This window comes from Eriocheir sinensis, chromosome 5 (genome assembly GCF_024679095.1).
Source record: "Eriocheir sinensis breed Jianghai 21 chromosome 5, ASM2467909v1, whole genome shotgun sequence".
Taxonomy (NCBI): domain Eukaryota; kingdom Metazoa; phylum Arthropoda; class Malacostraca; order Decapoda; family Varunidae; genus Eriocheir; species Eriocheir sinensis.
In genome coordinates, this window is record NC_066513.1 from 7,523,792 (window position 1) to 7,537,287 (window position 13,496).

Here is a 13,496-nt window from a genome sequence, read left to right on the forward strand (position 1 = left end):
ACCAGTAGAACGCCCCTTGCGGAACCCATACTGGCGATCCGATAGAAGGTTAGAAGTGGAAAGGTGCTTTTGAATCTTCCGGTTAAGGATTGATTCAAAAGCTTTAGATAGGCAGGAAAGTAGAGCTATTGGGCGGTAGTTTGAGGGATTGGAACGATCACCCTTCTTAGGCACAGGCTGTACAAAGGCATACTTCCAGCAGGAAGGAAAGGTAGATGTTGATAGGCAGAGACGAAAGAGTTTGACCAGGCAGGGTGTCAGCACGGAAGCACAGTTTTTAAGGAAAATAGGAGGCACTCCATCAGGTCCATAAGCCTTCTGAGAGTTGAGGCCAAAGAGGGCGTAGAAAACATCATTTGGAAGAATTTTAATAACAAGCATAAAGGAGTCAGAGGGGGGATGAGTGGGAGAAATATGCCCAGAATTGTCCAGGGTGGAGTTCTTACAGAAAGTTTGAGCGAAGAGTTCAGCCTTAGAGACAGATGAGACGGCAGTGCTGCTGTCAGGGTTAAGGAGAGGAGGGAAAGAGGAAGAAGTGAAATTGGAGGAGATATTTTTGGCTAGATGCCAGAAGTCACGGGAAGAATTAGAAGAAGCAAGATGTTGACATTTTCTATTGATAAAAGAAGTTTTAGTAAGTCGGAGAATAGATTTGGCACGATTCCAGGCTGAAATGTAAAGGTCAAAGTTAGCGGGTGTTCGTTAGCTGTGAAGTGAATATTTTTTTAGAAAAAAAAAGCATGTATATACGTAATTATTATGGATGTACTCATAGTCTAATAACAATAACAACATATATTAGCATCCTAAAAAAAAAGAATCGGACATGAAGAATTATCCAATAATAAAATAATGGGGTCAGCGAGGCTGTGACTCAGCAGGCAGCACAACATGCAAGGCTTACTTCGTCTCCACAGGGCCCATACCGCATGGCGACTGGCGAGCGCAGCGCGCCGCCGAGCGTCACTAAGATCCAAACGGTACCAGCACTAGCGGCAATGGTCAGTGCCGAGTGATAATGAGTCTTCTCGGCACTGGGTACTGGTACCATGTGCCGAGGAGAATCGATTCATTCGCCACTTGATACCGGTACCAAGTGCTGAGAAGAATCGATTCAGTCGGCACCTGGTACCGGTACCGAGTGCCGAAAGAATCTATTCTTCTCGGCACTTGGTGCCGGTTCCCAGTGCCGAGAAGACTCATGATCACTCAGCACTGACCATTGCCACTAGTGCCGGTACCGTTTGGATCTTAGTGACGCTCGGCGGCGCGCAGCCTCGCCAGTCGCCATGCGGTATGGGCCCTGTGGAGACGAATTAAGCCTTGCATGTTGTGCTGGCTGCTGAGTAGAGAGACATCCATAATAATTACGAAAATTTATTTAGGAATTTCATCAGACGTCATTAAGATAAAAAAATATTCCTTTGAGTACCGGTACCAGTACTAATGGTACCCCTGAGTTTTCGGTACCGGCACTACCAGTACTCAAATTAACGGTACCTGCCCATCCCTACTTTACGCTTGAATACTCTGTCATTGTTGTTGTTTTTGTTGTTGTTTAGGGCCGCGGCGATCTAGTCGCTCACATGAGCCCTGGTGTCGTCCTGTGAGGTCTTCACAGGCGCGTCAGCTGCCCCGTCTTCCTGAGGAAGGCGCAGGTGAGGCGGATGACAGCTTCCTGTCGTGATGTACTCTGTCATTAGCCTATAGTCTGTTCAGTAGGGATGGGCAGGTACCGTTAATTTGAGTACCGGTAGTATCGGTACTGAAAACTCAGGTACCGTTAGTACCGGTACTGGTATTTGTACTCAATTTTTTTTTATTTTTTTTATCTTAATGCCATCTGATGAAATTCCTAAATAAATTTTCTGTGGAGAAAACTCTCTCTCTCTCTCTCTCTCTCTCTCTCTCTCTCTCTCCCCTGAATGAAGTGAATATTTTTTTCGATAAAAAGAATAGCATATGTATATGTAGTTATTATGGATGTACTCATAGTCTAATAACAATAACAATATATATAGTATCTTAAAAAAAGATTCGGACATGAAGAATCATCCACTAAATCCAATAATAAAATAATGGAGATGGGAGCTGTGATGGAAATGAAAAGCAGGACAAAATGGTGGGAACTTGGGAAGACAGTCAGCGAGGCAGTGACTCTCCCGTTACCGGGTGCCGAGAAGAATCGATTCAGCCGGCACCTGGTACCGGTACCGGGTGCCGAGAAGAATCTATTCAGCCGGCACCTGGTACCGGTACCCAGTGCCGGGAAGACTCATGATCACTCGGCACTGACCATTACCACTAGTGCCGGTACCATTTGGATCTTGGTGACGCTCGGCGGCGCGCGGCCTCGCCAGTCGCCATGCGGTATGGGCGACGCTTTAAGCCTTGCATGTTGTGCTGGCTGCTGAGTCACTGCCTCGCTGACCGTCTTCCCAAGTTCCCACCATTTTGTCCTGCTTTTCGTTTCCATCACAGCTCCCGTCTTCATTATTTTATTATTGGATTTATTTATTGGATTTACTGGATAATTCTTCATGTTCGATTCTTTTTTTAGATTGCTAATATATATTGTTATTGTTATTAGACTATGATCAAGTACATCCATAATATCTGTACATGCTATTTTTTATCGAAAAAATAAATATTCACTTCATTCAGAGAGAGAGAGAGAGAGAGAGAGAGAGAGAGTACGACAGAAGAAACATCATAATTGAGGGCAGAAATAAATGAAAGAAAAAAGTCCAGTGTGTGTGTGTGTGTGTGTGTGTGTGTGTGTCACACACACACTGGACTTTTTCCTCTCATTTATTTCTGCCCACAATTATGATGTTTCTTCTGTTGTACTCTCTCTCTCTCTCTCTCTCTCTCTCTCTGAATGAAGTGAATATTTATTTTTTCAATAAAAAATAGCATGTATAGATATTATGGATGTACTCGATCATATTCTAATAACAATAATAATATTTATTAGCAACCTAAAAAAAAAAAAAAGAATCGGACATGAAGAATTATCAATAAGTCCAATAAATAAATCCGAGCAATCTGGTACCGGTACCGTACCGTTTAGCTGGTACCATTAGTACCAGTACTGGTACCGGTACCTGCCCACCCCTACTGTTCAGAGCATGAAGTCGGTTCAGGGTGGAGCTGGTATTGTCGTTTACCTCTACCCATGCTGCCAAATCAACCTTCGTACATGCGTCTCTCTCATATTTCCCATCCATGTGCTATTTGAAAGTGATATTTTTTATATTCTGTATATAGTAAAGGAAGTTATATAGGACAATGAGTCGATGTTTAGGATTATAACAACGATTTGTATAAATTCTATGACATGTGGCAGCGATTTTTTCCCATGCTGCCACGTTTTGCTGGTGGTGGTGGTGGTCGGCATGTCCCCTTAGGTCCCTCCCCCGGGTCGAGAGGGAGAGAGAGGGAGAGAGAGAGATAAACAGGTGGGTTGTGGGTGGGTAGGTAGGGAGACGGTGCTAATCTGATAATTGGCGGTCGAACTGGCAGCGCTGCACTCATGGGAATTCAGGAATCTGCCACACCTTGAACCGACTTCATGCCCTGAACAGACTATAGGAACGGCCAAACTGTCCGCTGGCGGTCCGTGATCGAATGTTTGGAGTGGCGGTGAAAAAGTTCCTCAGCAGCCGCCTTTGTCAGTTGGAGGAAAATCGGCGAATGTGGGAATCTGTGAATAGTGAACCTGCGAATACAGGGGGACAGGTGTATATATGAGGTGTGTCATGATAAAGTCGTCTAACCCGCCCGGCCTTAGTTTTGAGTAATAAGCGGTCAAAGTTAATTACTGATTACTACCGAATAAAATGGTGATATGTATTACTATTATATACCGAATAAAATGGTGATATGTATTACTATTATATACCGAATAAAGTGGTGATATGTATTACTATTATATACTGAATAAAGTGGTGATATGTATTACTATTATATACCGAATAAAGTGGTGATATGTATTACTATTATATACCGAATAAAGTGGTGATATGTATTACTATTATATATCAAATTAAAGGTTTTTTTAGTAGGCTAGATCTTTCATGCCATTGAGTTTCTAATAAATTTTTAAATTTCTTTTTGGTTATGGTCGAAATTTTTATTTACTGCCTCCTCCTGCACTATTTGTTTTCCCCAGAAAGTCATGGTTTTAGGTTCATTTTTAAAGAGTGTATGGAATAAGAAGTGTTCTGTAAAAAAAATTATGTTGCTGTGCCTAATTCCTGATTTTATACAAATTTTTTAAATCGAAAAATATTCTTGTCATTGTTGACTGAAAAAAATATTACTTTACATCATTAACATTGTTAACAACCACACTTACCTTGGGCATTGGCGACGATGAGCCTGAGTGAAGGGGGGAGGGGTGGGGTGACTTAAAGGGTTGACTCTCTCCTTTTCGCTGGCTTGAGACAGTAACACTGAGGCCGCGTGGGCGACCACAACACTCGAGGCGCACTCTGATTGGCCGAGCAGCGGGCCAGGCTGGAATGCTCTGCTCTCATTGGCCGCGACACCTTCCCAGGTTAAAACACTTTCGCTCCCGATCTAAAGTTAGTCTGCACCACATGTTGGACCAAAACAAGCCACTTTAGACCTTATTACACCCCGTAGGATGTTCGCTTTTGCCTTTTCCGACATCACTACAAGATAATTGAACCTCAGGACAACAAGTTCCCGCCTCTAACTCTAAACAGCCATTTTGAGGGTTAGATCACTTTCGCACGACACGCCTCATATATGATCATTGCATTCTCCACTTGAATGACAATAATAACATTCCTCCTTAATTATAACATTCTTTATCATTCTACAGGCGACATACATAAGTACAAAGGATATTGTATTGTATTCACCAAAAATGTGGTTAACATGGATATGAAGCCTGAGTCATATTGGTTTGACTTATTTATGACTATAATTTAAGAAGAGTTTAGGCAGCCAAGATTACCAAGTCAGGATAGAAAAAAATGAAAGTATGAGCATATAATTATGGCATTTGACAACTCAACCCAAATTAAAACAGTTGATTCACTATTACATTTATTGTTGGAATTGAGGTTACAGAAATGGTTGACATGTTGACATGTAATGGGATAAAATAAGATATTTATTGTAAAATGTTAATTATTTTTTTCCAATATTTCAGAACCTCCTGTCTGCACCAGCAAGCATCTTAAATCTTGAACACACACACACACACACACACACACACACACACACACACACAGTGAAACACAGTTTTGCCTCTACCACCTCCAGCACTATCTCCACCACCACCACCACCACCACTGTATACCAGATGTGCATTATTCACTGCCATTTGTAACGAATTAACAATAATCTGCACCTGTTATCCACTGCACAAATTAGTATGTTTAATGTTAAACTGATGGGAAAATGCTGTCTGTCTGTCTGCTATGCTGGACCTGCATGTTTTTTTTTAGTTTGGCGTGTCATTCGCAACCGTCACTCTTCTGCATCTTTACTGTGCTTGCCAATTAGTTCACAAGGTTTGGTTATGAACCTGTTTTTTTCAAGGCTCATGAGATCTAGAAACAAGGTAGGTAGGAATTTAGTGAACTACTCTAATTCCTTATTGTTGTTGAGATTTTTTCCTTCCTTGAGATGCTGCTGCAATGTCTTAAATATCACTTTTTGGCAGGAGCTTAACCGTTTTCTTGCACTATGTTATGGTGCAGTTCAATATTGGTAAAAGCAGCATTCAAAGTATATGAAAAATAACCCCCTAAGTAACTATACAGTCGTCCCTCAAATAGTACGGGGGTTAGGGACTCAGGACCCCCGTACTATTCGAAAATCAGTATAAAATTAGTGCCCCCCCTAGAAACACTCCAGGCCACTCTTATGGAATCCGAGTCCTGCCTGGCTCAGCTGTTACTCACGGGCCCAAGTTACCAGTTATGCATTTTCTGCTGCAGTCACAGTGCAGTGTTACCACGCTAGGGGGGGTCAAGTGGGGCGAAGCCCCCCGTTAGAGGTCAGGTTATTTAAAGTTTGGCTGGAGTAGTTTAAAAATGCATCCCATAACTATATAATATGGAGGCGTAATGTCGTATTTTGAAGGCGCAGAGTCGATCTTCACAATTACCATTTCGTATCTGATTTGAAGTACGATTTAGAAACCAATAGAAACTGTGGTAGAGAGTAAAAGAGAATGTAGGTGTATGCCATGGCTCGCTCGCTGACAATGTGGAGACAATGTGGAAGGGAGCGCTGCCAAGATGGCATGCTTGCTCAGCGTGGTAACATTACAGCAGAAAATGCATAACTGGCAACTTTGGCCGGCGAGTAGAAGCTGAGCCAGGCGGGACCTCCGGATTTCATAGGAGTGCCCACTCCTGCCCACCAATTTCTTGTTTAAGGTAAGAAAATGCCTATTTATGTGTTTATAATAGGTTCATTTATGAACAAACAGAAAAGGACGGCCTTTATCTCCACTCTTGCAACACTCTTGGAGCACTGGCAGTTACTGCGGCAAGAATTTTTTCGACATTATGATAGATACAGCGAACACTGCTCTCATTCACGTGGTATGCTCTCCCTACCACAACGTAACTCATCCCAAAACGTAACTTCTTCTAAATCTGAATTCTTCTTCAAGGTGAACACCTTTCTCGAATGGTGTGGGATGCTTTCAGCAGGTGTTTTGGTAGAACAGTGTTGCCACTCACCATGGCTGTTTGATGCGACAAACGGAAAATTAAAAAACCTTAAAAAAATTCTTCCATGACAGTCCGTATAAAACTGAAACCGTACTATTCGAAACCATACTATTTGAGGGACGACTGTACATTGAATTAGTTTTTGGTCATTCCAGCTGTGAAATGGGATTTGGATGTGCATGTGGGTTCTGATCTTGACCTAGAAATCACCATATTACTGTCAGGAACTGCACCATTTCTGTTAATTTTAATAATTCAAGAAACATTAGTACGTACTTGGAGTGCTGAATTTATCCTTAAATTGTATCTGGCACTGGTTAAGCCCCACTTTCTTCATGATGTTCAACACTGGTGCCCTTATTACAGAAAGGATGTGGATTCCCTCAAATCAGTAGAGAAGAGTGACCAAAATGATCTAAGAACTTAGAAATATGCTGAACCTATAAAGCTTAATTTACATTCTTTGGAGAGACTTAGACTTTGAGATGATTTATTTGAAGTTATTACATGGGTTAAGGGGATCAGTAATGGGATGAAGTACTTGTTCCACAAACTGATGTTGGGACATGAGGCAATAGATACAAAATGGATAAATTGAAGCTGAGGAAGAAGGTAAACAAAAAACTAGTTGACAAAAAGGACAGTGGATGAAGGGAACAAATTAAGGAGATATATAATTGATGGAAGCACAATTGAAAGTTTTAAAATGGAGGTTAGATTTATGGTCAGGGAAGGGAGTTGATGAACAGCTTGTCCTCAGGAGCCACCAGGTGTAGACTGTTTGTTTGTGCTATTAACAATATATCTTTTTACCGATGTAGAAAAAAACTCAATCAGTACACTCGTTTGAAAATCATAATTGACTGATAACTTGACAAATCACTAATACAGCTTACCATTGTTGTCATTGATGAACAGGCTAGAGGGAAAAAGGTGTTGTCATACTGAGCACTGCCTTGACAGACTGGTTGAAAGTGAGGTTTGCACTGGTACACTTTCCTCAGTTTAGCTCTGCATGTGTTGTTTCTGGGTCTGGCTTGATAGTTTTTTTTTTTAAGCTTTTGAAAGGTCTATGCAGGACAGAGGGCAGCTGACCTAGTCCACTTCTGGCTTCCACTAAGGTACTGTTACACTTAAGACTGTCACAGGAGGGCTCTTATTCTAATATGCTTGGTCAGCGTGTAAGTAATATGTGACATATCAAAGGCTCAACTATTTTATACACCTAAGAACTGTTTGTATCAACTAAAGAAAATTATTAATGCAAATAAAGGACTGTTTGTATCAACTAAAAAAACTATTACTGCGATTCAAGAACTGTTTATATCAACTAAAAACTATTACTGCAACTAAAGGTTCACTAACAAACAACAGTATTAGTTTCATACCATTTTTAGCAAAGTTGATGTACAATTGTTTATTAGCATTTAATAACTTTCTTTGTCCTGGGAGTTTTCATCATGTATCTCATACCTTAAAGATAATTATTGAACATGCCCATAAATGTCATCAAAAACTAAATGTCACTTCCTCACAAATGCTGCTTTGAAGGAACATTTCCATGCCTTTGCTTGCCAGACAACACCCATGATAGAGCAAGGGAAAGGCAGAGGCTGTCCATCTCCCTTACCTCAAGTATACTTGGTCTTGGTCACGTTGATGTAGCATGAAAATTGGGTGGTCCTGTATTGTTTACATTTGTCATGTTGTGTGTATCCTCAGTGGCGATTCAACTCGCTGCGATTGTTTAGCAACTCCTGAAATGTTAAAACTAAAGTTGTGGCATGTGAGTCTGCGATGTGCATTATCATGCTCTGGCAACCTGTTGTCACAAGGCGGGTTCGATTTTGTGGATAATAATGATAGACTACGCGTAGGAAACAGTTGTCAGTAGCAATCCCGTGCAGGATGACGAATGCCATATAGTTGATTTTGAGGTTTGAGTTATTGATACTGTCACAGAGAGTGGTTTTGTAAATTCATAAAGCTGATTATAACTAAGCACACCTCAGACTTGGGTGCCACAGCTATAGTGTCCACCCTACCAAGGTGCCCCAGGGGAACTTCATATCAGGCAGTGAAGTACCTAATGCCAGCATCCATGCCATTGCACCAGCAGCAGCCAGCACTTTTGATGACATTGATTATAATTATCAGCCTTCTTTTGGTGGGCAATCCAGGAAAGGCATTGAATTATTAGTGAAGAAACAGCAGTAGTAAATATAAGGAGAAATAGTAACAGTTGCTGAAAACCTTTACAGGGAGTTCAGGGTACACTGATACCTTGATTTTTTTAATAGATATCAACAGAAAGGAAGCCATGTTTGAAACTGGTGGGAACCAAATTTTCAATAAGGGAAATAAATTGCTCGCTGTAAGTAATAGAATGTTGTAGATGGCCCATGCATGCTGTATGCAGAAACTATAAAAATATGAACACTTAAATTAAGTAGGCACAGACTCGTGTAAAACAGAATGCAGGTGATGAGTGAATGAGGTAAATAGCTGATGTGCAAGCTGACAACTGTGTGCATACTGACAAATGTGGCGATGCACTCAGTAATTCCAGATGAATATAAACTTTCTGTAACCAGCCAGACTCCATTGCAGTAACTGGTTGCAACAATTAGCTTACCACAATGGGAGATTTATGCAGGTTATTCTGCTCCCAATAAGTTAGGATTTCTCCCAGTTTTGAACATGGCTTTCCTCTTTTGGCCTGAAAATTTGTTATTACTGTAAATGCAAAGCACACATGCTGGCTGGCCTCTGTGTGTTACCAGTGCTGCTCTTCAGGCAGGGCAGCTCACATCATTGTGACCGCTGTTCAAAGGCCTTAACTCATATATGGCATCACAAAGATGGATCTGAATGTGAAAATTTTCACTGGCTGCAGCTTGACTTCTCAACTTGCTGAGACTTTACATGTATCCTTCGTGCTTGTGTAAAAGTCAAAGCCATACAAATGTGATATGTTCAACTGATGACTAAACCTAAGAACTCAGAAGAGTAGCATGCACATGAAAGTTAACCTAAAGGTGGCCTTAATTTTTTTTCCCAAAGTCTGACTTTTACACAAGTCTCTACAGTGATTGTAATAAAGAAAGTTGGCAGAAAGTCAAGTCTGTGCTTAAAGAACCCCACATATATCAAGGGCAGTCAGTAGGAGTAAATTATGTATACTTATCAGTGTTCCTATGGGTGGGTAAAGGTAATCAGTGCATTGGTGTTCAGCAATCCTCCTGGCTGAAGGCTGTCACTGCAACCATCCCAGTGTTGTGTGGCAGCTCTTGCCTTAGACAAGGGTTGCATTCCTTGAGAACCTGTGTTAAGTGAACTTTGCTACATTTAAACATTATATCCCCCAATAGATATGTGGCACATGAAGGGCTTTGGTTCATAGTAAGCTATGGCATGTGAAGGGATCTTGGTCCATATTGATATAGGGAAATTGTGTAAGGCAAGAAATATATTGGATTTCTAACAAAGGCATGAATTAAAGCATAAAATGAGAGGGAACTGCAATGGCAAGACCAGCATGATAAAGGCTGGCCTGTCTCTCTGCCCAGTACCCTGCTGAACCTCAGAGGCTGGATGAAGTGTTGTTGTGAGTAACACAGGAGGCACAACAGAGAGATTGAAGACAGTGCCTTCTGCGGTGCTACATTTCTAATACTATGTATTTTCAGCATGACATAAGCTTAAAGTGCTGGATATCGGGTATGGCAATACATATTCTCTCTCTCTCGGGTCATAACTCTTTCACAGTCCCAAGGGGTAACAGATGGGCTGAAAGGTTTTAAGGTCACCCCTTGTGCCATCTTCATGATATATTTAGTCGTATGTAAACAAAGTAGCCTGTGTCTCGTAAATAGTTACATGTATCTGTGTAGCCACTTGCCTCCCTCCATTCACCTACCGCTGCAGCTGTGGTCATGGTGATGTCAGCAGCTATGACACACATCTTCAATGTTTCACAGCTTATATAGGTACTTAAGTGACATAAATAATGATACTAGGTGTTTGGAAAGCCATTCTGGCTGTAGTGTTGTTTAACTTCACATGCAAAACTGTTTGCATCACCACACTTGGCTGCAGAATTATGTGAATGTAACAACGGGTACAAACACAACTTAAGACTGTAGCTCGTTGAGTCATCGTCTTATCTACATATCACAAAAAATGTCCAGTAATTTCCATCCAAACCACTATATTTTAACCGTATTCCTCAGCAATTGTGTGCTCTGGTCATGCTTGCTTCAAGGTTTGGCCACTCACTACATGTAAAAGTGGCTCAAATTTTGACCACAAAGCACTAAGTTTCATATCTGTTGAACCATTTCAGAATAACAAGGTTGTAAGCCCCAATTTGTAAAGATGAGAAAACTGTTGAAATTCATTTCATCCTTAGCTTAAGATTTATTGTTATGAAATGCTGTTTTGAACTTGTTACATTACTAATGCCTCAAGTCACCTCCAGAAGGCCACAAGGCAGGACATGTTGATATACACACACACACGCACACCTGATGAGACCAAAATTGGAATATGCGGAGGCAGTGTGGTCTCCCCATAAGAAGAAACACTTAAAGAAGCTAGAAAGAATACAAAGGATGGCAACAAAAATGGTTCCAGAGTTGAAGGGATTGACATATGAGGAAAGACTAAAGGAAATGGACTTAACAACACTAGAACAAAAAAGAGAAAGGGGAGACCTAATACAAATCTATAAATTATAGAGCAAAATGGAAGAAGTAGATAATGAGGAGTTACAACAAAAAGAAGGAATTACCTCCATGAACACAAGAGGACATAGTAAAAAATTGAGGAAGGGAAGATGCTTGAGAGACAAAGAAATATAGCTTTCCGCAAAGAAATATAGAGGTTTGGAACAGACTAAGTGAGGATGTAGTATTGGCGAGGAGTGTGCAAAGCTTTAAAGAAAAGTTGGATAAATGCAGATACGGAGACGGGACCACATGAGCATAAAGCCTAGGCCCTGTAAAACTACAACTAGGTAAATACCTCTGCAAGACAGGAGGACTCAATAGTCTGGTGCTACTACAATTTTTTTTGTTTTGGCCGTGGTGGTGCTGGCAACCTTGTTTTTCTAAGACTCAACTGTATATGGATTACATAAAAAATGTTATACACCTTAGTAAAAAATCTGGGCACCTGAAGAGCAATATGTTGAAAAATAAGTGTGCAGTGTACATACATATAACACATGCACTTATGTAAAAGTCAACCTTGCAAGGCTTGTATTTGTTCAATTTTGGAATAAATTTAACTTCTTTGAAAGTCACATCCATGTTAATCAACTCACTAAACTTGTCCTGTAAAAGATCATGCAATAGATTTGACTTTTACATAAGTGTACACAGTACTACTGATAGACTGATGTGGCAAGACTACAAGAGTGGCACGTCATAGTAGTGACTATAAGAGTAACAGAGGTGGCTAAAATTATGTTGTCTTAGAAAGTAAATCATCTGTGATTGTTGGTTTGTGATAAATGTCAAACTAGGATATTGTAATGCAATTATTTTTACAGTGTAATTTACTCTGAAAATGTTAATTGTGTCAGCATGATGACTTATGTAGTCACCCTATTACCAAAGTGATGGAGGAGAAAAAAGCTAGTTCGATTCTAATAATTATGATATTAATAACAAGCAAAAGAATTGTTACCTCTTACCAGATATTGTTTTGTTGGTGAAGACAGGAAAGTGATGTGCTGTTTTCCATGGTAGGCAGTGTTGCACAGCACAGTCAGCAGGAGTGGTGCTCTCACTCTGGCTTCTGGCAGGGCCACAAGATGGGTGGCTTCTCGGAAAAAGTGCTATTAGTAGGCTCAAGATAACAGGGTTCTTACAATCGTGGAAAGTCTGGAAAATCTTTAAAAGAAATTAGTTTTCTTCCAAGCCTGAAAAAGCATGGAATGTCACTAATTTAGGAAAATGTCATGAAATGTAAGAAATTTATAATAGGAAGAAATAGTAGAGCTCATGGGGTTTATATACAGAAGAAAGTGTCAAATGGTGACATTGATTAACATTGGTGTCTGTGATGGACAGTAGTCTTAAATGGCTGTGTGGTGACTGTGTACAGTAGATGCCTGAACAAGCTGCATACCACACATCTCAGGCTTCTATACTGAAAACAGTAACTGTGTTTTTCTTGAAAAAAAAATTATTATGATTTTAGTCATCTTTGATGAGTTGGAACCTTGTAATAATACTGGATAACCCAACACCAAACCATAAATATTTATTGTTTAATAAATGCACAGTACTTAAACAGCTCACAGCCACCAAAGTGGAGAAAGAAATATCTTTTACTTACTGTTGTTAGCCCCACCACGGGGCTTTCACATCAAGGAAAGAAAATACAACAATGTCTTGATAAAAAGATGGAAGTGCTCTTTTAGCTAACTGTATCTGTGTGAGTAAAAAATATGTATGTACATGTAAAATAATGAAACACCACATCACCTTTTGTTTTAGTACTTTACAGTTGAAAGGGAATACAAAAGGTTTGCCTGAATAAACAAGGAAAATCAACCTTGTCAACCTTTTATTGCATCCATCACATGCAAACCAATCTATCTCAGCAAGCAGGGGAATCAAGTTGTCCCTGTTCATACACTTTTCCCATCATTCACACCCATCCTACCTATTTTCTTATATCCCTTAATTCCAGAGCTGGGCACTTCCGATCATAAGTCCGATCTTCCGATCTGATCGGAACAGCATTGGCGATCGGAATGCAAAG

At 40.4% G+C, this 13,496-nt stretch overlaps 1 protein-coding gene across 2 annotated transcripts in view; it reads left to right on the forward strand.

Moving 5' to 3' along the window:
• Window positions 1–13,285, forward strand: part of LOC126983865 (alanine aminotransferase 1-like) — a 179,667-nt gene extending 166,382 nt beyond the window's left edge. The window contains exons 12-13 of one of the 2 annotated variants that reach the window (XR_007736273.1): window positions 1,563–1,658; window positions 5,186–13,285. The gene's annotated coding sequence lies outside the window, so the exon portion shown is untranslated. The remainder of the gene's footprint in view (window positions 1–1,562; window positions 1,659–5,185) is intronic. The other variant, XM_050836999.1, reaches the window with a different exon arrangement.
• The last annotated feature ends 211 nt before the right edge of the window (window positions 13,286–13,496 follow it).